Source organism: Dromiciops gliroides, chromosome 3 (assembly GCF_019393635.1).
Source record: "Dromiciops gliroides isolate mDroGli1 chromosome 3, mDroGli1.pri, whole genome shotgun sequence".
Lineage (NCBI taxonomy): Eukaryota > Metazoa > Chordata > Mammalia > Microbiotheria > Microbiotheriidae > Dromiciops > Dromiciops gliroides.
Window position 1 is genome coordinate 519,488,288 of NC_057863.1, and position 26,412 is coordinate 519,514,699.

General features: G+C 36.1%; 1 protein-coding gene and 1 non-coding gene across 2 annotated transcripts in view; one reads left to right on the plus strand and one right to left on the minus strand.

Annotated features, from left to right (window-relative positions):
- Positions 1 to 26,412, plus strand: part of CNTN5 (contactin 5) — a 1,623,595-nt gene that overhangs the window by 1,389,797 nt on the left and 207,386 nt on the right.
- On the minus strand, positions 13,925 to 14,031 carry LOC122752093. Its single transcript, XR_006355894.1, has one exon. It is a non-coding gene; the product is annotated as a U6 spliceosomal RNA (small nuclear RNA).

The window sequence follows — 26,412 nt, forward strand, 5'->3', positions numbered from 1 at the left end:
TGGGAACATCCCCTTTTTCATTTTTGATACTGGTAATTTGGTTTTCTTCTTTCTTTTTTTAATCAAATTAACCAATATTTTATCTATTTTATTGGTTTTTTCATAAAACCAGCTCTTAGTTTTATTGATTAATTCTATAGTTTTTTTGCTTTCAATCTTATTAATTTCTCCTTTGATTTTCAGGATCTCTAATTTAGTATCTAATTGGGGATTTCTAATTTGTTCTTTTTCTAGCTTTTTAAGTTGCATGGCCAATTCATTAATCTCCTCTTTCTCTTTTTTATTCATGTAAGCATTTAGAGCTATAAAATTTCCCCTAAGCACTGCTTTGGCTGCATCCCATAGATTTTGGTATGTTGTCTCATTATTGTCATTCTCTTGGATATAGTTATTGATTGTTTCTATGATTTCTTGTTTGGCCCATTCATTCTTTAGAATGAAATTATTTAGTTTCCAATTGATTTTCATTCTACTTTTCCCTGACTCTTTCTTATATGTAATTTTTATTGCATCATGATCTGAAAAGGATGCATCTACTATTTCTGCCTTTCTACATTTAACTGTGATGTTTTTGTGCCCTAATACATGGTCAATTTTTAAAAATGTGCCATGTACTGCTGAGAAAAAGGTGTATTCCTTTCTATCCCCATTCAATTTTCTCGAGACATCTATCATGTCTAACTTTTCTAGTAATCTATTCACCTCTTTCACTTCTTTCTTATTTAATTTTTGGCTAGATTTATCTAATTCTGAGAGGGGGAGATTCAGATCCCCCACTAGTATAGTATTACTGTCTAATTCCTCTTGTAACTCATTTAACTTCTCCTTTAAGAACTTGGATGCTATACCACTTGGTGCATACATATTCAATATTGATATTACTTCATTATCTATAGTACCTTTAAGCAAGATGTAATTTCCTTCCTTATCTCTTTTAATGAGATCTATTTTTGCCTGCACTTTGTCTGAGATAAGGATTGCTACCCCTGCTTTTTTTACTTTAGCTGAAGCATAATATATTCTGCTCCAGCCTTTTACCTTTACTCTGTGTATCTCTCTGCTTCAAATGTGTTTCTTGTAAACAGCATATTGTAGGATTCTGGTTTTTAATCCTCTCTGCAATTCGCTTCCGTTTTATAGCAGAGTTCATCCCATTCACATTCACAGTTATTACTGACTGTCTATTCCCCTCCATTCTGTTTACCCCCTTTGTACTTTTCCCCCCTTCTTTCACCCTATTCCTCCTCACCGAGGTTTTACTTCTTACCCCTGCTTCCCCCAATCTGCCCTCCCTTTTTATCACCCCCCTCTCTTTTCTTTACCCTTTTCTCCCTTGCTTTTGTCCTCCCTTCTATCAGTCCCCCCTTTCCCTTCCCCTTTTGATTCCCTAAAGAATGAGTTAAGTTTCTTTATGCCAATGAACATCTATGTTATTCCCTCTTTGAATCAAATCTAATGAGAATAGGGTTGAAACAATGTTCACCCCTCCTTTCTTTCCCTCTATTGTAATAGGTTTTTTTTCCACCTCTTCATATGATATAATTCATCCCTTTCCACCTCCTCTTTCCTCTCCTCCCCATAGACTCCCTTTTTAACCCCTTAAAAAAATTTTTGTATCATCACATCAAAGACAATTTATATTTATACCCTCTGTGTAAAGTCCTTCTCTCTGCCCAAATACATTTACAATTCTTAAGAGTTATGAGTATTATCTTCCTATGTAGGGATATAACAGTTTAACCTAATAGGGTAACCTTTTTTTTGTTTCTCCCCCTCTGTTTACCTTTTTAAACTTCTCTTGAGTCTTGTATGTTGAGATCAAATTTTCTATTCAGTTCTGGTCTTTTCACCAGGAAAGATTGAAAGTCCCCAATGTCATTAAATGTCTATCTTTTCCCCTGAAAGAAAATGCACATTTTTGCTGGGTAATAGATTCTTGGCTGCAATCCAAACTCCTTTGCCTTCTGGAATATCATATTCCAAGCCTTGCGGTCCTTTAATGTTGAAGCTGCCAGGTCCTGAGCAATCCTGACTGTGGCTCCATGATATTTAAATTGCTTCTTTCTGGCTGCTTGGAGTATTTTCTCCTTCACCTGATGATTCTGTAATTTGGCTACAATATTCCTTGGAGTTTTCCTTTTGGGGTCTCTTTCAGGGGGTGATCAGTGGATTCTTTCAATGATGATTTTATCCTCTGATTCTATGATATCAGGACAGTTCTCCTTAATAATTTCCTGGAACATGGTGTCTAGATTCTTTTTCTGGTCATGGCTTTCAGGCAGTCCAATGATTCTCAAATTGTCTCTCCTGGATCAGTTTTCCAGATAAGTTGTCTTTCCAATGAGGTATTTCAAATTTTCTTCTATTTTTTCATTCTTTTGATTTTGCTTGACTAATTCCTGGTGTCTCATGGATTCCTTATCTTCCAACTGTCCAATTTTAATTTTTAAAGCATTGTTTTCTTCAGTAAGATTACACACCTTTTTTTCCATTTGGCCAAGTGAATTTTTTAAGGCACTGTTTTCTTCAATGAGATTATGCACCTTTTTTTCCATTTGGCCAGATGAATTTTTTAAGGCATTGTTTTCTTCAATGAGATTATGCACCATTTTTTCCATGTGGCCAACTGTATTTTTTAAGGCATTGTTTTCTTCAGTGAAATTATGCACTTTTTTTCCATTTGGCCAGTCAATCTTTGTGCTTCCTTTTCCAAGCTGCTGATTCTTTTTTCATAGTTTTCTTTTTTGCTTTCATTTCTCTCCCCATTTTTTCTTCTACCTCTCTCAATTGATTTTTAAAATCCTTTTTGAGCTCCTCCAGGAAGGCTTTTTGTTCCTGCGACCAATTCACCTTCCCTCGTGAGGCTTCACATGTAGGCAATTTGAGGGTATTGTCTTCATCTGAGTTTGTGTTGGCTTCTTCCCTATTGATACAGAAGCTCTCAAAGAAGAGGGCTCTTTTTTGCTTCTTACTCATTATTGCTGCTTATTTATTTATTTTTTAAGTTGAGGTCTGCTCTGGGGGCACCAGCATCCCTGTTTTGGGCTTCTTGTGCAGGGGTATAGGTGCTGTGTGACTGGCTTTTTACTCTGAGGCCTTTATGGTGTGTGGAGATCCCCCGCCCTGCACTTCCTGTCTGGGTGCGCTCAGCCAGCCAGGCACCCGCTCCTGGTGTCCGTCCCGCCTGACCCGTTCGTCGCCCTCCCGGCCGGTGCAGGTAGGTTTTTCCACTGTCCTTCTTGGCCACCAGATTTTTGAACCAGGTTCCAGGGGCCTCAGTTGATCGGCTGTGGCCCGCAGCTCCCACTGACTTGTCCTGCCCCCCATGGCGCTGGGTTGTTGCCCTGCGCTGGGCCTCCTTTTTGTCCGAGTCAGACTGACCTTTTCCTGAAGTCTTCTAAATTATCTCTGGTTGGAGGACTGTGTCTCTCTGTCACTTTGCAGGTTCTGTAGTTTCAGAATCTGTCCAGAGGCTTGATTTAATGTTCTTTTTGAGGGAACAGAAGGAGAGCTCAGGCAGTTTGCTGCTTCCTCTCCGCCATCTTGGCTCCCCCTTTTCTGTTCTTAATATTTAGAACAGAGCCTGGGATATAGTAAGACCTTAATAAAATATTGTTGATTGATTAAAGGAGTTCTATGATTTTCTCCTTCTTTTGACATTGCACAAGTAAGTATAGGATGAAAAAAGTGTCTTATTGAAAGTTATTTGGGATTACTGCCACATACATATACTACCAACTAAAGAAGTGATTTATTTCCTTGGAGAATGTTTGTTACCTTTAGCTTATCTGAACCTCAAATGTTTGTTTTCCTTAAATAAGTTTTAAGTGGTTCTTGGATTCTAAAGATATTGTTGTGTTCTAGGATGCTGGGGATTAGGGGCCTATTTTCAAATGTCTGCTTAATTGTTGGTTATTCGGCTAGTTACTGAGAGAAACAACCAGTATTTTTTAAATGTCTTTTCAAGGTGGGTCATTTGGGGGGTTTTTCCTCCCACCCTTTACAAATGGGCTAACAAAAACCACAGATTCACTCACCTCTGTGTAACTTGCTTCCATTTTCCCTTTGCACATGGACCTTCATCAAGTCAAAATCTGGCCCTTCTTATTCTTAGGAAAGACAAGCAATCAGTGATAACAATTGCAGTAGCAAAAGATTGTGCATGACTAAAGGCTATTTTTATCCAATTCCTTAGAAGGAATGAAATGAGAATATATGCTTTGGAGCATGAACATTTTGTGATTTTTTTTTTCCTTTTGAGTTAAAGAAACTTTTCAGTGGCTATCTGCAAAATGATGGAGAGATTTTTAAGTTGATAAGACATGTTGATAAGGTAAATTATTTCCCTTTGGTGTGACACTGATTGCCTGTAAAGACAGTGTGAATTACTAGATGCTATGCTAGACCTGGAATCAGGAGGTCTGAGGTCAAATAATGTCTTATTAGCTGTGTGATAATGGATGTCATAGGTTGTTGTAGATAGAGAAGGAAGGGACCTTAAAGCTCATCTAGTTTGTTTTTTTTTTAATTAATTAATTTTTTTTTTTAGTGAGGCAATTGGGGTTAAGTGACTTGCCCAGGGTCACACAACTAATAAGTGTTAAGTGGCTGATGCCGGATTTGAACTCAGGTACTCCTGAATCCAGGGCCAGTGCTCTATCCACTGTGCCACCTAGCTGCCCCAAAGCTCATCTAGTTCTACACTCATTTTCTGCTTGGAAAAAGATAGAGCTCAGATGCCAGACCAAAGCTTTTGACTCTAAATCCAGGGCTCTCTTTATTGTATCACACTTTCATTTAACCTATCAGTACCTCATAATAGGTTTTTATTTTTATTTTTTAATTTTTATCTGTATAATATTTATTTTTATCCATATAATATTTGAACTTCTTGTCTAATATGATAGCTATAATTAAAGTTCTTTCTTAAAGTGCTGTATAGATATAAATTGTTATCATTACTTAATGGAGGTATGTGAATATTTATTATTACATGCCCCCATATGTGTATGTCTATGTGTACATAAACACACATGCTTATATGTGTTTGTGCACACACATATATAAACACATATTGTCTGCCCTGTATATATATATATATATATATATATATATGGAATATATGTGTATATAATATATAAATATATATAATATTCACACATAATATACTATGGTGTATGCATGGTAATAAAATTTGGATTTCATGTTATAAACACATGTGTTATATATATACTTTAGATGTGCAATATATGTTGTATATGCACAGAATAAAGAAAGGAGAAAATATACATAAATACAAGGTAGTTAAATAAAGGATAGTTGAAAGAGGAATTTGAAGAGAATTAGTGGGGAATTATTGAGGAAAAAAGGAGATTCTCTAAGGAGAGGATAAGGAGTGAGTGAATTCCAAATATGAGGGACAGAAAGCCCTTTCAAAAGCTGAATGTTGGAGTGTAATGTTTGTGGAATAGAAAGAAACTCATTTGGCTGGATTATGGTGAGCATGAGGTGAAGTGATGTACAACACTAAGCTTGAAGTTGGGGTCAGGTTGTGGAGTAGTTTGTATTTTATCCTTGAGGAAATCCTAGAAAAGTTGATTGATTAGGAGTGGGGCATCATTAGATCTGCACTTGAAGAAAATTAATTTAGCAACTGGCTGGAGTGAAGAGAAAGAAATTGAATGGATCAAAGAAAAATTTTTAAAAAGAGAGTTTAAATTATAGGGAAAACACTTGAAAAGTAACCCCCCAAATTTACGACCATTAAAATGAACAATTTTCACTCCATTTTGAATCTACTGCTCTACCCAGTTTCAATTTGAAAGAACAAGATGCTCCAGTGCATGTTTCCCCCAAGTGTCATTCCCTTTGCCCCTTTCCTGACTCCTTTTGCATGTTTTCTGCCCCTTTAGGTTCTAAGCTCCTTGAGGGCTGAGCCTGGCTTTCTTTTTATTAATTGTATCCCTAGCACTTAGCACAGTGCCGAGCAAATAGTAGGCTCTTAATAAATGTGTATTGGATTGTATTGGAATTTCTTATTGATGCCCCTAACTTAGTTGGGGCACTTCAGTACCCTGGGACAGGAAAGGAATTAGGGTAGAAAATAAGAAAAGTTCTTCCATAACCACTGTCTTTAGAACATGTTTTCCTATCCGCTTAGTTTAGATAATAGGGCAGGGTTAGAGGCAGGGTCAAAAGAGAGACAGAAGTTTAAAACAAGTGTTTTTGACTTTGGAAGAGTGAGGGCTCATAAGAAACATAAGCTCCCAGATTTCAAGATATCTAGGGTCCTATAGGTCTAAATGAAAATGAATTTTAGATTAGAGTAAGAAGGCATCCTAGCTACTATCAAAACTATTTGGTACTGGCTAAGGAATAGAGTGTTGATCAGTGGAATAGGTTAGGCGCAGTAATAAATGACTATAGTAATCTACTGTTTGATAAACCCAAAGACCCCAGCTTCCGGGATAAGAACTCATTATCTGACAAAAACTGATGAGAAAACTGGAAGATAGTATGGCAGAAACTAAGTATAGACCAACATGTTACACGGTATACCAAAATAAGGCCAAAATGAGTATATGATTTAGACATAAAGGGTGATACCAGAGGCAAATTAGGAGAGGAAGAAACAATTTACCTCTCAGATGTATGGAGAGGAAAATAATTTATGACCAAACAAGAGATAGGGAATATTATGAAGTGGGAAATGGATCATTTTGATTACATTAAATTAAAAAGGTTTTGTACAGAGGCAATGCAGCCAAGATTAGAAGGAAAGTATAAAGCTGGGAAATCATCTTTACAGCCAAAGTTTCTGATAAAGGTCTCATTTCTAAAATGTATAGAGAACTAAATTTATAATAATGCAAGTCATTCTTCAATTGAGAAATGGTCCAATGATATGAACAGGCAATTTCCAGATGAAGAAATCAAAATTATCTATTGCCACATGAAAAAAATGTTCTAAATTACTATTAATTAGAGGAATGCAAATTAAAACAACTCTCAGATATCACCTCACACCTATCAGATTGGCTAATATGAAAAAAAGGAAAATAATAAATGTTGAAGAAGATGTGGAAAACTAGGAACACTAATGCATTGTTGGTGGAGTTGTAAACTGATCCAACCATTCTGGAGAGCAATTTGGAACTAAACCCAAAGGATTATGGGGCTGTGCATACCCTTTGACCCAGTAATATCACTACTAGGTCTGTATGACAAAGAGATCATAAAAGAGGGAAAAGGGCCCACATGTACAAAAATATTTCTAGCAGCTTTGTGTTGGCAAAGAATTGGAAATCGAGGGGTTACCCAAAAATTGACTAAACAAGTTGTGGTATATGATGTAATAGAATACTATTGTGCTGAAAGAAATTATGAGCAGGCAGATTTCAGGAAAAGATGGAAAGCCTTAAATGGAATGATGCTAAGTGAAGTAAGCAGATCCACGAAAACATTGTACAAATTAGCAGCAACATTGTGTGATGATCAGCTGTGATAGACTTTGCTTTTCTCAGTAATACAATGATCCAAGACATAACCAAAGGACTTATAATGAGAAATGCTCCCCACATCCATAAAAAGAACTGTGGAATCTGAATATAGATTGAGCCATACTGTATTTACTTTTTCTTTTTTTGTTGTTGTTTCTTGAGATTTTTCCATTTTGTTCTGATTCTTCTTTCACAATATGACTAATGTGGAAGCATGTTTAATATAATTGTCCATATAAAACCTCTATTAGATTGCTTGCTGTCTTGCGGAGGGGGGAGGGAAGGAAGGGAGGAAGAAAAATTTGGAACTCAAAATCTTATAAAAACGAATGTTGAAAACTATCCTTATATGTAACTGGAAAAAATAAAATTAAGGGGAAAAAAAGGCACCCTAGAGATAATTGAGTCCAAGATCTTCATTTTAGAAATGAGGTCCAAAGAGGTGAAATAAGCAATTAAAAAATTAAGGGCTAAGCCAAGCTAGTAGATCTTGCTACACTTCAAACCTCTGCCTTCAAGTCATGGCTTTTTATTTTCCCCTAGAAAAAAGAGTAAAAAAATGTTTTTGGTAAATCTTTATTTCCATTCAGTAGGCTAATGAAGAAAGTGATTGTACAGTGCAAATCCAACTTAATTCTGCACATATTGAGAAAAAAATATCAAAAACTGTAATGCACCTCCCATAAAGATTCATTGGTATGTCACATCCCAAATATGAACTTTCTCTTGGTGGTAGGTAATTAATGTTTATCATATATATACCATTTGGGGTATTTTATCAAGGAAACACTGTGTTTCTTGATGAAACAAAGGGTGGAATGGGAATGGGATAAAATAATGGAATTTGGTGGATACCCAGGGCCCCATCTGATTGATTTAGTATTGTTTGAGAAACTGACAAGTACCTACTTGGGGGATGATTAGATATAGGCAACACCTGGCCTGCCATGAGTGATGTGTTAGTGTACTAATGACATCACTAGGGGACCACTCAGCTATCCAACTTGAAGGACCTCTCCTTTGGGGAAGAGAGAGAAAAAGGTTAAAAGGGGAACCGCTAGTTCTGAGAACTCTCTTTCCTTATGGTGAGCAGAGGAGCGTACCAGAGAGGGACTGCACAGCTGACTCCCATTGAAACTTTGGACCCCAGGTGGTGAGTGGAATTGAGGCCAGCTCTTTAAGCTAACTGAGCAGGAAGCAAGTTTGGGATTTGAGTCAGTCTTTGATACAGCCAGGGAGCTTATCTGTTTTATTTTTCTTCCCTTATTCCCTCATCCCTGGATTTATTAAATTCACCTTTGTCGTAAATTTTTTCCCATTAATAAAACCTGGTTTGTTTGTGGAAAAGAGGCTGTTAATCTCCTTTCTTATTAGCCTGGGAGAAATAACTAAAAAGGCAGTTTGGAAGTGAGGAAACTTTGGACCTAGAGGTCTCTCATTTTTTTTTTTTCATTTTGCATGGGGCAATGAGGGTTAAGTGACTTGCCCAGGGTCACACAGCTTGTAAGTGTCAAGCATCTGAGGCCAGATTTGAACTCAGGTCCTCCTGAATCCAGGGCCAGTGCTGTATCCACTGTGCCACCTAGCTGCCCCCTCTCATTATTTTTTGAATCCCAGTATTACCACGAGCCACCTAATTAACTCTCCCCATAATAAATTTGGCCCCTACATGGAGTTTATAAGACTTCCCCTTCACTTTGGGAGAACTTAAATCTATGGACCAGGTGTTTTCTTCCCCATTATACCCACAATAGTTTCATTTCTTCTCTCCACTATTCCCTTTGTACCAGTGAGCACCACATATTCATGCAAACCAGGTTCTCTTAAGGTGTAACTCTTTTGCAAAAGTCAGGGTAGAGTCAATCAAGAAGCAATACTTCTTTATGGTACTTAAGGTATAAGCCAGCATTAACAGCTGTGGGCTTATTTTTTTAATTAGATCTGAACTGCTTCACTTTCAAAAATTCTTCTTCCCTTACACCTGTAAAAACTAAAGATTTGCTCATCCTAAAAAACTCCTACGACATGCTCCATAAACTTGTATTATATCCTTATAGATTTAGAAAATAGAATTTGCTTTGCAGAAACCAGAGTAGAGAAGGGACAGTGACTATAGTATCATAGGATTTAGAGCTGGAAAGGGGCTTTAGAGATCATCTTGTCCTACACTCTTATTTTCCAGAGAAGCAAACTAAGACCTAGAGATATTAAGTGAATTTCTCAGTCATATGGCACTTTACATATAGTAGGACCTTAAATGCATATGAAATAAAAGTATCCTACAACAATATTAACTAGAAAGGAAAAAAGCATCTGTATCTTAATTGTAGCATACTTGGAATGAATGAATGAAAAATTTTTTTTTCTTATATGCCAATGCCTGTACTAAATTTCAGATTGTGGTTTAGATAATTCTACCCTTCTCCTAAAAAATTAGCTTCCATATTTGATGCATTCATTCGGGCTAAGGCCTGACTTGCCAGTAGAATATCAAGGAGAGTATTCTCCTTCCCCTAAACTATCTAGCTAACCTGCTCACTGATGCTTCAAATTCATTTAACAAGAAGTAAATCTTATTGTTGCATAACTAGAGGCATACAATTAGTAGCACATGGACTTAAATCCCTCTTAAACTTTAACTAAAACCAGATCCTATTTTGAGTTTAGGATTATATAGGGAGTTTAGGTTTATATAGGGAGAAAACAATAAGCATTTACAGAGGGAGGAGTAGGAGAAGGGTGTTGAGAGGAAGAGACTGGAAAATAATGTAAATGAATTTTGTTAATATCATGATTTTGCCAAAGTTTTACCTTGGTTCAGACAAATTTAATTTGTGGAATTGAGAGATTCTAAATAGAAAATATTTAACTATATAAATTATTTCATGTGTACTAAATTCAGTTTTATTAATAATATAAAAAGTTAAAAGAAACCTTGAGTTGACCTTTAAAGAATAGAATTAAATCCAGAATGGCAGAATCATGGATTCTGAATTAGAAAGGACTTCAGAGGTTAAAGAAAGGTTGGGTGACTTACTGGTTATGGTGTAGAGACAATGCTTATTCAAGTACAAGTTAGACTAGGAGACTTTTGACATCCCTTCCAACTCTGAGATTCTATGATTCATTGACTCCAACCCAAATGGCAAATATGTTAATATAAAAGCACATGGAAAGATTTCGAATGTAGACACTGTGTAATTTAAGATTCTAAATGTGGATTCTAATCTGTTCCCCCAGTTTTGGGGGAAACTGACTAAAATCACTGATAAAACGAGTTTAGGTTTTTAAGGGTTTATTGGAAAATAGAAAGAAAAAGATTGAGAACAGAATTCCAACAGCCTGGCATTCCTATCTTTCCTCAAATTTCCTGTGAAGTCCTCTGCCGCCACCACCACCATCAAGTCAGGAACCCAAAAAGAGTGAGAGCTCTCCGCAGGCTCTCTTTCCTCCTTCCTGTCTCCTCCCAGAAAAAAGGAGGCTCCTCAAGTTGATTGGCTGGTAGCCTTGATAGACAGCACCCTTGAGCAAATGTCATTTCCTGATACCAAGGAAAAGCCATAATGCCTCTGAGGCATTTTCCTCATGGCGGAGCTTTCCCACAGCAAGTCTCCAGTAGGTGGTATCATTCCAATCATTACAACACACCAACAAGTAGAAATTTCATTCTGGATCTGGTTTTCAATAACAGAGAGGAAATGTTTTTAGGAGTGGAAATGAAGAGAACTTTAGAGGCCACTCCATCTGAAGAATTTATTTATTTTTAGTGGCCACTCCATCTGAAGAATTTATGTTAAATCAGGGGAGAAAAATTGTGTATAGTCTGACATCCACCCTACAATTTGGGAAAGCAGATTTCAGTGGATTCAGAGGAAAACTAGAGATTATCTTGTGAACTAAAATGCTTCAGAGAAGTCAGTCCAGGAGAGAGGCTGAAAATGATATTTGGACAACACAAAAGAAAACCATACAATGAGGAAAGAAAGTTTTATTGGTGTCCAGAGATTAAGGTGGATGCAAAGGGAACTCACTAACCAACTCAGAATTTTAAAAGAAATGTATAGGCAAGACTAGATAAAAAAATATGAATGTAGCATGTAATTAAAGAACAAAAAATAGAAAAATGAGTCCCAGTCCTGTAAAAAATGCTAATGAAATGTGCTAAGGCTTTCAAGGGAAGCTAAAAAGAAAGGATGGACTCTTTGAGGTAGATTGATTGATAACAACAGAGGGAAAGATTTTGTTTTCATTTTCCCTGCATAGAAAACATGTTTGTATTGGAAATGATAACATAAATTACCAACAGGGAGTACCTATCCAAGAAAATTAGGATAATAAGAGCATTTAGCTACCCTTTAAAAATTCGTTTTGCCCTCTTTTTCTTTATTTGTTTTTTTTTTTAATTTTTTGCAGGGCAATGAGGGTTAAGTGACTTGCCCAGGGTCACACAGCTAGTAAGTGTCAAGTATCTGAGGCCGGATTTGAACTCAGGTCCTCTTGAATCCAGGGCTGGTGCTTTATCTGCTGCACCATCTACCTGCCCCCATGACCTAGCTTCAAGAAGCTAGGTCCTACAGTATTAGAACACTCCTTTCTTTCATCTTCCTCTTCCCATAGGGGTCTATCTCTCCTTAATATCCTGTTCTTGAACTTAAATAATAAATTCCAATTTATAGCCCTTAAAAAAAGAATTCAGATCACCTAGTTGATATGAACTACATTTGGGGGTTCTAAAAAAAATTGGTAAATGTGATTGCAATTCTCCTGTCAATGAAATTTGAAAAATCATGGAAAATAGAAAAGCTATTACAAAACCAGGGAAGGGAAAAATAATCAACTAATCAGTAAGCATTTATTAAGCACCAACTATGCGCCAGACACTGTGTTAAGTGCTAATGTTAAGCTAAATGTTCTAGTTTTCCAAAAAGTGTCAATGTAGCAGAAAATGTACAGTAGAAAATTCCCATATTTTACCCTGTTTTTGGTTAATAGTTTTATCAATGACTTTGATAAAGACAGGATGCTATATTCATTGAAGTTGCAAGGGACAGCTAAAACACTGGATAATGGAGACAGGATGAAAAATTATTTTTACATGTTAGATCACTGGGCTGAATCTAATAAATGAAATTCAAGAAGAATAAATGCAGTCTTATGCTTAGGTTAAAAAAAAACAACCCCACAAATTTAAGTTGGGGAAGGCATGAGTAGATGAACAGCAGGTATTATAAAAATATCCAGGGGTTTTAGTGGACTGCAAATTCAATATGAGTCAGCAATGTGATATGGAAGACAAAAAGAACTAATGCAATCAAGCTCCCTTTAGGAGGGACATAGTTTCCAGGAAGAAGGTAATAATCTCAATGTACTCTGCCCCTTGTCACACCTCTTCTGGAGTATTGTGATTGTTTTGGGGTATTGTGGTTTAAGGACACTGATAAACTGGAGAGTAATCAGGATGAGAAAGGGCATTAAGGTCATTGCATATAAGAATTAATTGAAGGAAATGGGGCTGTTTACCTCACCAAGGAGAAGACTGGGGATGGTGGGGCACGTGGTGAGTGAGAGATGAACATGATGGCTGTTCAAGTATGTATTTGAAGGACTGTCTTATAGGGAAAAATACCTGTTCTGTTTGGCCCCAGAGGGCAGAACCAGGAATCGGTACAATTCTCTGATCTTCTGACTTAAATTAAGTGATATAGGGCAAAACCGGAAAATTCAAGGTGTCACATGACTATAAAATACAAAATCTGATAGCTACACAGATTATCAGAGGTAAATAGATATAGTATGATAAAATGGAAATGGAACTGGATTTGGAGGAAGAAAAACAATTCAAATTTTAATTCTGTCACTGACTACCTTTGGTTAAGTCACTTACCCTATCTGAAAATCAGTTTCCTCATCTTTGAAATGAAGGAGGTATAGTAGATGACCTCTAAGGTCCCTCCCAGCTTTAAATCTATTATTCTTAAAATTGGTTCAACGATATGAATACCTACATATTTATACTTTTAAATAATCACGTTCATATTATATGTATACTATAAAATGTTTTCTATATATGGCTTTATTTTTTTGCTTGTTATTTTCTTCTCTCAGAATTTATTATTTATAATATTTTAATTAATCTAGGCTAAACAAAATTGCTAGAGTAAGACCAGGGAAATTTTCATATAATATATCATTATCAGATCTATGCTTTAAGAATGAAAATAACTATTCACATTTATGTAGTGAATCGGTTTATATGTACTTTCCTCACAATTACCCTATGTGGAAGGTGGTATAAGTTTTTATTATCATCATCTTTTCAGATGAAGAAATAGAATATCAGAAAACTGAACTTACATTACGATTCACATAATTAATAAATGTCAGAGCCAAGATTTAAACCCATGTCTCTCTCTCTCTCTTTTTTTTAAAATATGAAATGCTTCACAAATTTGCATGTCATCCTTGTGCAGGGGCCATACTAATCTTCTCTGTATCATTCCAATTTTAGTATATGTGCTGCTGAAGCGAGCACACCCATGTCTCTCTTAACCCCAACATTTTCAAGCCTAAGTAGGTTACTTGGAGAATGATGACACCATTAATAACAATCAATCAAGGTAGTAACATTTATTAAGTATTTACCATGTGCCAATCACTATGCTAACTGTTGTCAATACAAAGATCCAATCCCTTCCCTTAAGGAATTTATATTCCAATGGTGTAGAGAACATGTAAATAAAGTAAGTAAAGCTCAGAAAAGTTAGGGTGAGAACAGTCTTGGGAAAAGGGTGAATGATGAGTTTGTTTTCAGATGATGAATTTGAGGTGCTGGTATGATATCCAAATGGAGATGTCCAGGGGGCAGTTTGTTCAGGGCTGGAACATGAGGATCCATTTCATAAATGGTAATAATTGAAGTTTTAAGAGCATATGAATTTACTGGCCTCCACCTTTTTTTGAGCTAACTTCCCTGGTAAAATTGTAGTCCAGAAGATCCTACCTATCCTTCCTCAGAACCCTTTAAAAACTTCTTTACCCAAATCTAGAGTACATATTAGACTATGCTTGACTTTTCAATTCCAAAATCTAGAAGAAAGTGGAGGTAACTCACTCCCAGAGTCCTCTTAATTTTTACTTCAACAATCATATCTGCTCTTTTTGTGTGAATCAGATTGAGAATAAAATTATTACTTTTTGGTTCCTCCGTACTTTAGGGTTGAAACTATAATGTAGAGAAGTCAAGAGGTGATTAGACGCTTAGCTTTTGACAGAGAGCTCCAGTAGATGTTTGGATAATTGAAGTATCCTATAATTATCATGTAATGCTAGTATGCAAAACTTGTGGTCTATTTCATGAACTCTTTATTTATTTGCTCTTTCTTTTCAGGTGGTCTGTATTATATCATTTCTGTTTCTCCTTAAAGTTATTATTATTCAAATGTTCCCCACAAGGCTTTTTCACCCCACCCTACATTTCCTAGATTCCTAGGTTCCTAGTTTTCATTAAATTAATTTACCATTTTGATAAACAATACCAAGAAGCAGGCAAAAGGCAAGCCCATTCTTATCAGCTTTGTTTAGGCATGCTCTGTCCCTGCCTAGAAGTCTGTCATTCCTGCAAGCAGAAGTGTATTGTAAGGTACAAGGTGAGAGAAGTAATTAAATTGACATTAGAGAACATTCTAGGGAAAAAGGTAGTATTTAAAAGATGGATAGGACATTCTAGATATATGGCACAGTTTGAACAAAGGATTACGTAAGGACATATATCAGGGACGTTGGGTGGTTCAGTTTGGCTTCATTTTAGAGTATGTGGAAGGAATATTATGAAAAAGAAGATCTGGAAGAACTGGGTGGATATAGATCATAAAAATCCTTGAATAGTGGACTAACCAGTTTGAATTTTCTTCAATAAACAATATAAAGGCATTAAAGTCCATTTATTAGAGGAATGACATAACTAGATAATAATTTATGTAGTGCTTTAAAGTTTACAAAATACTTTGTATATCCACTGTCTCATTTCATACCCACAACAATCCTTCAAGCTCGATCATGATATCTTCATCTGAAAGTGAGAGAAGCTAAGGGATAGTAGTAACTGTCTGAGGCAAGATTCAAACTCAAATTTTTCTGACTCCAAGTCAGATACTGTTTTCAGTAAGCCAATTTGACTCATTAGATCTTCTTTTTTGTGTGTGTGAGAAAATTGGGGTTAAGTGACTTGCCCAGGGTCACACAGCTAGTTAGTGTTAAGTGTCTGAGGCTGGATTTTAACTCAGGTCCTCCTGAATCCAGGGACGGTGCTCTATCCACTGCACCACCTAGCTGCCCCGATCTTCCTTTTTCTTTTCCACCACTATTATGCTTTCCTCAGCTCCAATCTTTTTCTTCTCCACTTCTCTTCATTATAATAACAATTAAACACATTTTCTAAGCTCTACAATTGTCCCTTTATGACTTTCCACACCTCCTTGACACCCTACTACCCAACCACACATAAAGTTTAGGAGCGATATAAATATAGTTAAAAATACTACTTACTCAGGGTTAAATTCCACAAAACTGACTGGAAATGAAATGAAAAAGAGACTCCCATGAGGAAATTTTCTAGTTTCTGCTGTTTAAAAGATATAGATAATGAGGCAGATGAAATGGCAATTTAGATATAGAAGAAAGAGCCCTAGCACAATGCTTGACACGTTATAGGCCCTTGCTGCTGTCTGACTCTTTTTGAATCCATGGACCATACTGTCCATGGGGTTTTCCTGGCAAAGATACTGGAGAGTTTGCCGTTTTCTTCTCCAGTGAATTAAGAGAAACAGAAGTAACATGACTTGCCCAGGGTCACACAGCTAGTAAATATCTGAAGCCAGATTTGAATTCCCATCTTCCTGACTCCAGAGTCAGCATTCTATCAACTGAGGCATTTAGATGCCTCATTATAGGCCTTTAATTAATGTCTATTTATTGACTGGTTGTTTTGGAGTCAAAAGATTTGGGCATGAATTCAACTTTTCTACTTAATAGCTCTGCAACTTTAAATAGTCCCTTACCTTCTCTAAGGTTGTTTCTTTATAAAATGGAGCTAAATATACCTTCTTTGGTAAACTCATGGGGTGGTTGTGAGAATCAAACATTATAACTTATGTAAATCTTTTTGAAAACTTTTTTTTTTGTAAACTTTATATCAGCATCTACTTTCATTATTATTACTATTATGGGAGGGGGGAGTAAGTAAGTGAGTGAAGGTAATGGATGTGGGTAAAGATATTTTAGAGAAGAAAGAAAATATGTCCTACTGCACCAACCTTTCATTGTGACTCCATAGATACATGTTGGTAATTTAGACCCATTCTTTAAGGCTTATTCATTAACCTGAAAATCCTATAGTTAGAGTTACTTAATTTCTATAGATATAGAATATTGCACCTATATTGTATTTGTTTCACTACTGAATGTAATTATTGGTAGCTTATCGCTCAGTAGTTTTCAACAAAATTTATTTAGTACTTTAGGAATATTAAGATTCAAAAGATATAAGTTTACTGCTGTATAAGGCATTTTATTTATGCCTATGGAAACTTCCACTCTCCTTTTTATGGGGAGCTAGGTATGTGTGATCAAACGTCCTATCTATTGAGAGTCCAATTCCATTCAAATGTTATTTGGCCCTGTTTCAGTCTAATCAATCACCACTTCTCTCTTTTGGAGAAAGGTTACTGAAGCACTGTGCTGGATGCTAGGGAAACATAGATAGAAATGGAATCATCTGTACCCTTATGGAGTTTACATTCTACTGAAGGAATAGATTTATTTACTTCCTTTTATTTTGGGGGGTGAGGCAATTGGGGTTAAGTGACTTGCCAAAGGTCACACAGCTAGTAAGTGTTAAGTGTCTGAGACCAAATTTGAATTCAAGTCCTCCTGACTCCAGGGCCGGTGCTCTATCTGCTGTGCCACCTAGCTGCCCCTATTTACTTCTTGAAGTAAATATAGTTTATACAAAATAATTTCAAGAGAGAACAAACACTAACACCTGGAGGATTCCAGGTTGAGCAAAGGAAGGAACCCCCACTTTATAACCAGTCAAATCTGTACTAAAAAAGTACCCAATTATGTCACTAATTATTAATTCAATTCATTTCATTCAACAAATATTTATTATGTATTTTGATTTGGGGACCCTACCTCTAGGCTGAGATTAGAAAGCCTTAGGCCCTCAGGGTCTCTTCTGTGTGGGAGGAGCTGGTGCCCCTTCCCCTTCTGCTTCAGCTGAGGCAAAAAGCCCCGTGGGTTGTACAAGACACCAGGTCAGACAGCTGGGAAAAAAAAAGCCCCCAGACCCTCCAACCTAAGCGGAGCTATCCAAAAGAGCCCAGATAGCCTGTGCTGAGGCACGTGAGGCTGAAACGCACTGCCTCCCCCCCCCCCCCAGCCCTACCAGCTGCAGCCCTGGCTGGAGGATTAGCTTGGTCTGTGGGGGCGCAGGAAGCCCCAAGATTTTAGTGGAGAGAAGAAAAAGTATATATAGACCTGTGAGTTAGACAGCAAGGGGTTCGGATGGACGAGAGAGGCTGAGAAGAGGTTCGGACAAGGAGACGGGGGACGAGACAAACAGTAACGCAGGACTAAGAGCAAGGATGAAAGGCCAGCGGACAAGATTAAGAGAAGCAGACAAGATTAGAGGGGCAGCAAAGGCAGCAGAGGGCAGACTGGCAGACAGACAGAAGGTCGGTGAGAGAGAAACACAAGGGTTCAGCAGTGGCAGTAAGGAGAGGAAAGTTAGAAGCAGGGCACCTGAGTGCCCTAAGGCAAGTGGTGGCTAAGGCCCTTATTGTATTTAAGAAGTTCCAAAGAGACGCAGTGGAAAGAGAAGTGCCCCAACGCAGTCAGGTTGTACATTTTATTTCCCTGTATTCTTAATTTTCAGTAGTATCTCATAAATAAACTCTGTTTTGATTATTTAGTTAAGAGGCTTCTTAATATTTTGCTTATCAATTTGGGAGTGGAGCAGTGTGGTGGAACTTCATAAACGGCCCACATTAAATTAACAGCAGTCAGATAGCAGTCATTAGTCCCCAGATTAAGTGCCCCAGTCAGATTTAGCCCCCCAAATTAGGCTAGTCAATTTAAAATATTCTTACACTAGTAACCTGGGGAGTTGGTTCAAAGAATGAACTTTAAATGGGAGCAGATTCAAGTTATATTACATTGTGAAAGAAAGAAAACAAACTAATCACTGAATACAATAAACCAATATTTAATTAATGAGAGATAGTTAATATAACATGTTAGCGATATAAAATGATAAGTAGATACATGGAAAATAAAAGATATTGTCTTTTTACTTAATTATGTTCTTAATAACAAAATTAAATTGATGATAGTTAGAAAAAACATACCAAGATTAACATTAATGAGAAATAAATAATTCAAATAACTGAATTTAGAAAAATAAATTGAACTTCTAAAGGGGAAAAAGGAAACAGGCCCAAATAAATTATACAAGACGTTAATGGACAATTAACACCAATTTTACATAAAATGTTTGCAAAAATAGATAATGGGCATCCCATCAAACTGTTTCAGTGTTACAAATATGATCCTAGTACCCCAAAATAGAAATAACAGGCAAAGAAAGAAAATAATAGAATAATATTACAAATAAATATCAAAGCAAAAATATTAAATACAATATTAGAAAAGATACTGTAGCAACATATTTTAAAGATTCTGCAACATGACAAACCAGGTTTGTGCCAGGAATACAAAGGTCAGTTCAATTTTAAGAAAATAAACAAAAAATCATAATAGACCATAATAACAAAACATAAAAAATTTATTATAGACATAGATACAAAAAAGGTTTTTTGACAAAATACAACTCCCATTTCTATTATTAAAAATATCCAAAAAATCATTGGAACAAATATAACCTTAATTAATATGGTAAACATTATCTATCAAAAAATCAAGAGCTTATTGGTAGCATTATTGATACTGGAGAAATAATGAAGATCATTTCTGTAAGTTTATAGGAAGTAAGGATGTCCATTGTCATCACTAGAATTTGATATAGGGGGAGAAGGAGATTTGTGATAAGCATTTATATTACCTGAATCCAAGCCCAGTGCTCTAACCACTGAGCCACCAATGGCATCTAAATACTACAGGAGTGTTTGGATGTTCCAGTTCAAGAAGGCCCCAGAATCTGAGGGAAGCTCCAGGTGTGGTAGATGTTTAAGTATCAGGGTTCTACCATCTAACAAGAGCTATATAAAAGGGAGGGATGGAATATTTTCCTGATAATGGAGGATGTTATTTAAGATAACAATGAGCTACTAAGTGAAAGTGTGATCACTTTTTCAGTTAAATTCAACTACATGCATTGCATCTACTATATGCAAAGTATTGGGTTAAAAGCAAAGGACCAACGAAGAGTGACAGAATTCTTGCCCTCTTGGAGCTCTGAAAGTATTGTAAAATTGAAGATATTTTAAAAATCTATCTAGAATGGCATAGGTGTCTGAAGTTATGAATTTAGGTTAAAAACCTCCACGAATAACTGCCATTCCTATGATTTATTATATACATTAAAGTAATAGAGTTTACCTGTAAAAGGAAGCATCATTTGATTATGAAACCCTAGGAAAACAGCATGGCATAGTGAAAAAGCTGCCCTGAACTTGGATCCTGAAAAATTAGGTTCAAATCCTTAATCCAGAATTTTCTATTGCCCTTATGATTTTGTTGAATTATATGTCACTATATCTCTCTGAGCCTCAATTTCCCTAGTTTCCACATTTGTAAAATGGTGATAATAATATGTACACTACCTACCTTTGAGAAAAGTACCTTGTGAGCTATAATGCACTATAAAATATTAATTATTATTTATGATCAAATCTCATTCCTGACATAGGCATCATCCCCTACACAGAGACCCAGCCTTGGTTCCCAGAATGTCTGGTGTTTTGTTTCTTTGTTTGTTTTTTAAATATACTCTCACTACACCATTCTAGCCTTAAGCTGTGTCAGACAACTGTGGTTCTTTCAACAAGTTCTTGTTAGTTTTAATTTGAAAAAAATGGAGCATCTTATCTTGAAAGTGGTTTCTTTACTTTTTAATCCTTCAATGCTTAGCACATTGCTTGGAACATACTGGTTAATGAATAAATGTTTGTTGACTTGATTGTTGACTCAGCTGAATCATTAATAAATCAGAGATAGACACATTAGTAATTGAGAATTTGTTAGGTAGAATTCAGCCTGAACAGAAACAAACTCAGAAATGATGGGGACCTAGAACAGGAATAATAACAATAACAACAACAATAATAATAATAACAACAACATCATTTATGTAAAGCTTGCTATGTACCAGTCATTGTGCTAAGTATTTTACAATTATTATCTCATTTGATACTCACAACAATCCTGGTAGGTAGATGCTATTATTATCCCCATTTTACAGATAAACAAACTAAGGAAGGCAAACAGAGGGAAAAGTGACTTGGCCAGGGTCATAGAGCCAGTAAATATCTGAGGCCATATTTGAACTCGGGCTTTCCTGATTCCAAGTCCAGCACAGTAGACCTATCTCTGATTTTATAGATTCTGTTGTCATCTAATCAATGAATACTTATTGAATACTAGATGGAAAAATATGGAAAGGGAATAGTAGTTGAACATGCAGCATACTGGGAATAGTCCTACCAACATCATTTAGTCATATGACTTTAAGTAAGTCACTTCATTAGAGTTCAGTTTGCTCATATATAAAATGAAGGGATTGGATTAGATTAAGTCAAAGATCTGTTCTGACAATAACTCTTCCACCATTCTACACACAGTGCAGGATACCTCGATTGGCAATGAGTGAAATACAAGGAAGTATATTTCAAAAGTACCAAAATTCCATGTGGAGATTAACCCACAAAAGATAGCTTGTTCCAGCATTCCTAAAAGATTGTTGACCAAGTCACCGGAATATTTCATTTGTGCTAGGTCAGGACGTTGTTGCACTTTCCATCGTCAGTGGTATTTTGTAATTTTCATCTCTCGTCTGGGTTTATGATCTCTTGTTTCCACTTGGCTTCAATCATAGCTAACTGTTTGGTGCTAAATAATGGCCCGTCATCCACTTTGTCAGATATATCTTCTGGTGCTCTGTAGAGTTCGGTTCTTGGTTCATTGCTGTCTGTGATTTATGGAATTCTGGTACATGACGTTATTTGTCACCAAAGCCTGCAGTTTCATTGCTATGCTCAGGGCATATAAACACAGTGCTCGGCATCTATAGATCTTTCACCACTGTCTTAACTTTGGAATGGTGTTTTGTTGAATTAGGAAAACAGATGTGGCTAAATCATCTATGCGTCAATAAAGAGCAGATTAAACCCGTGACCAGAGGAGAAAAGGTACAAAATAACAACAATAGCAATAATAATAATCCTGGCTTTAGGAGTTTAAGCTGCATTGCCCTTGAATAGAATATCCTTTATCCTCAAAATAACCATGTCATTTTGAATCTTCTGCTCAATATAAATGGAAATAAAATTTCTCCATTTATCAGTAGTTTATGACAGTGGCATTTTTCCATCTTTCCTATAAATCATATATCCATCTGTATTTGGACTTGGAAACTGCCAAGAGTCCAATTCGTCACTCTTTTTTCCCCCTCATTTAGGCTTTTTTTTTTTTTTACTTTTAGAAAAAATAAACCTTTTTTTTTTTGCTTTTATAGAGCTATACAGTGGTTCTTACTGAAAATAAAACCAACAAAAGTGAACTTACATTCCTGATTTAGCTTTTTCTTTTTTTAGCTTTGTTAATTTTAAAAGTCAGATTAAGCATCTGCTAATGTGAAAATAAACATTAATCAAGGTAAGATTTCCTTAACTTTATGAAAAAGCCAGACATTCATAATTTTCCATTTGCCCAGTTATCAATAACATAGATAATAGCAATATAAAGACATATGTGTATATGTGTGTGTATAAACATGTATATGACATATGTGTGCTTGCATGCATGTATACAATGCATATGGGTATCCAGGTGGTACAGTGGATAGAATACCAACCCTCGAGACAGAAAGACTTAGCTTCCTGAGTTCAAATCTGGCCTCAGACACTTAGTGGCCATGGAACCGGGAAAGTCATATTCCCCTTTTTGGCTCTGTTTCCCCAGCTGCAAAATGAGAAGGAAATAACAAACCACTTTAGTATCCTTGCCAAAAAAAAAAAACCCAAAGGGGTCACAGAGTCAGATACAACTGAAAACAGCTAAACAACAACATATAACACATATATATGTATATGTGTGTATAGGTATGTGTATATTTCTTTCAGAGCTTTCCTTGAATAGAACTAGGAGACTGATGACCTATTTTTAAAAGATTTTAATTTAAATGATATCTTTCATGCCAGTAGCTTGCAATTATTTCAGGTAACATGAAAATAAGTATGTATTCTTAATCTTGGGGTTTAAGATAAAGACAAAAAGAAAATACCATATTCAACACTGAATTTTAATTTAATAATAATGATAGCTAGCATTTGTATTGAACTTTAGGGATTACAAGGCAGTCCATATAGGTTATTTCTTTTGATTTCATTTATATGAGGTCATGAGTGATAGGAACATGTTTTTATGGTACTCTGAGGTAATATCTAGACGTTGAAATTAAAATGAGTCATTGACTCAATTATCTGGATAATTCAAATTTAAAAAATAGTTTTACCTAAAATAGCTATACCCATTTTTCTAGCTGTGATGACCTGCTGCTACTCTCTTAAATATTTATTACTAGAAAGTATTTTAGCATTTATTCAAGTAATTTTCTCAATCTGCACATCTCTTTGCTTATGCACAATTTATGTTTGCATATTTTTGGGTAGGCACACACATACACATACATATATATGTAATGCATATAAGCTTAATTAGAGATTATGTTTTGAGCTTGAATTGGATTTAAGTGAGGACGAGTTGCACCAAGTCATGGTCTCTCTTCCTAAGTCATAGAAGTCCAGTAGCAAGGCAAAAGGCAACTTCTGATGGCTGGAAATGCAGTGGATGACCTTGGTGTTTTCAATGACTGACCAAGCTATAAGCACTCCACAGCAGCTGCTTAAGCTGCCTTCATGGCTGTTGGAATAAATTGTTCTTATTTGCCCATTCCACTGAGGGAAGTTTTCACATGCTTGGGATAGATATCCCGCTAACTCACCAACAGGTTTGAGGCTTGTCAGTTACCTTTAACCTAGTTTAGCTCATCTGCTGAGATGGTTTTACCAATGTGTGACTGCTGAATATGCAATAAATAACTTCTTAGAGCCAAAGATTAGAATTGGGTGACAGGTAGACAACAGGTAGATGAGCATCCCTGAAAAGGACTCAGCAAGCCCTCACACCAGAGGTGCTAGTCTTCCCTAGGATTTTTACATTTCCTGAGTTTAGAAGAATGATCTGTACTACCTCTACAATTATACTGGGAAGTATAGAGACAGAGAAGGAAAGGAGGGAGGAAGGAGCCAGAAGTCTAAATTCAGACTGCGCTTCACTTCTAAGCACCCTGAAAGGCTTAAAGTAGTCAAGATGTGTCTAAAAAAATTTCCCCCAACCACTCCCTCAGTAACCTTTCTCCAAAAGAGAGAAGTGGTGCTTGATTAGATTGAAACAAATAACATTTAAAGGGAATTGGACTCTTAATAGATAGGATGTTTGATCAAACATACCTTGCTCCCCATAAAAAGTAGAGTGACAGTTTTCATAGGCATAAATAAAATGCCTTATATAGCAGTAAACATAACTTTTTAATCTTAATATTCCTAAGGCCAATAGTGTCACTCTCTTGCTCAAAAATCTTCAGTGGCCTCAAGAATGAAATATATAGTCCTCCGTCTGCTATTAAAATTCTCCTACAATCTGGCTTCAATCTATTTGGCATTATTCCCTTTTATATACCATATTCCAGAAAAAAACAGTATGATAAGCTCTCCCTAAACTTTAGTATACCATCACCCACTTTACACAAGCTATCCTACCATGAAGGGAAGTTTTCTTCAAGGTTCAGCTCAGATAATCATGTGAAAACTTTCCTGATCCCTCTAGCTATTAATATCTATCCTATCCCAAGTTATGTTGTTATTACTTATCAGTATCTACTTTATATCCCAAATCCAACACCACTACATGTAGTTGTAAGCTTCTTGAAAGATAAGTGCTGCTTCCTCTTAAAATCTGTATACCCGGGGGCAACTAGGTGGTACAGTAGATAAAGCACCGGCCCTGGATTGGGGAGGACCTGAGTTCAAATCCTTTCTCAGACACTTGACACTTACTAGCTGTGTGACCCTGGGCAAGTCACTTAACCCTCATTGCCCTGCCCCCCCCCAAAAAATCTATATACCCATTACCTAGGATAGTACTTTATACATGCTAATAAATATTTCAATAATTGAGATAGTAATTGTTCAATGTTTGAAATAATGGTGGTGCACTTAGGCAAATATTTCTTCACTTGATTGCCAACTCACCCATTATGTCTCATATAACATATAAAGATGGATGACATACTTCCCTCTCGTGTTGCTTCACATATAACCAGCAAAACAAAACTAAAATCAAATTCTCTGCAATTAAACAAGCACTTCCCTGGCATATAGTAAGGACATTTGTTTAAGCATTGTTATATGCTTAGATTTTTATTAAGAAAAACCTCTCTTTGACAGATTACCATTATTATACAAAAGTATTTTTTCCCATGAATATATGGACTCTCTTCACATTACAATTGTTTAACTATGAACTGAAGAGGCTATCACTAAAAGGTGAGGAGAGGAATTACAGATTGAGAACAAGTTGCAAAGAGTTAAATGAGAATTTGGTGTATGGTTTTTTAACTTTTCTTTTTTCAAATGAAGATAAGAAGGACTCATGGGGATGGGCTCCAAGAAAAATGAGAATACAGAGAGAGAAAAAAAAATTATGGCATTTCCTTCTAGGGAAAAAAATTATTCTTGTTAATAAGATTTTTATTCCTCACTAAGTATCTCCTTAGAACTCAGGCTTCACAATGGCAAATGAAATTAGATTTTTCTGTGATATGCATGATTTTTTAATAGCTCCAAGAATGTAGTAAACAAAATGCTTGACTTTGATGTAACCAATGAGCAAACAGTTTTCAATCGTGGAAAATAGCAGGAAACATTTAGCCAAGACTTCTAAATGATCATTAAGCATTCAGGATAAAAGTTCATTTCTTTCTGATACATTTTCCCCTTAATGTAATATAAAAGAATACTAAGCAAATTGAGTAGTTTAGTGAGCAATAAAGCAAAAACAATCTTGGAAAAAATTAATCAAGAAAATAATTCATGGGTCCACACAGTGGGTAAGATTCTAAGTCTGGTAATGTGAGACATACAGAGTATAACATAGAACTCCTACCCTCAAGGAAACTACTCCTCTAATAGCCCCTCCTCCTTTGCCAAAATAACAAGATAAGACTCCTTATTATAACATTTGAGACTTTCAATAATCTAGCTCTCCCTTCTCTAACCAGCCATCTTTCTCCCTCATTAGTTCCTAATAGTTTGCTTCAATTAAAACAACCAACTCTTAAATATATCTTGCTTCTTTTTGTCTCCATACTTTATGCTTGGTTTGATTTTGTATTTTTGTTTCTTTATTTGCTACATGGAGGACTAAAAGTCCATTAGTGTAAACACCCCTGGGTAGGGAAACTCTTTCCACCAAGGCAGAGATGTACCTCATCTATAGAATAGTTTTAGGGAATTGCATATGGTACAGTAAAATTAAGCAACTTTAGACTTCCGGGGTGGAGCCAAGATGGCAGAGGAAATGCAGTGAGCTCCTGAACTCATAACATGATTGCTCCAAA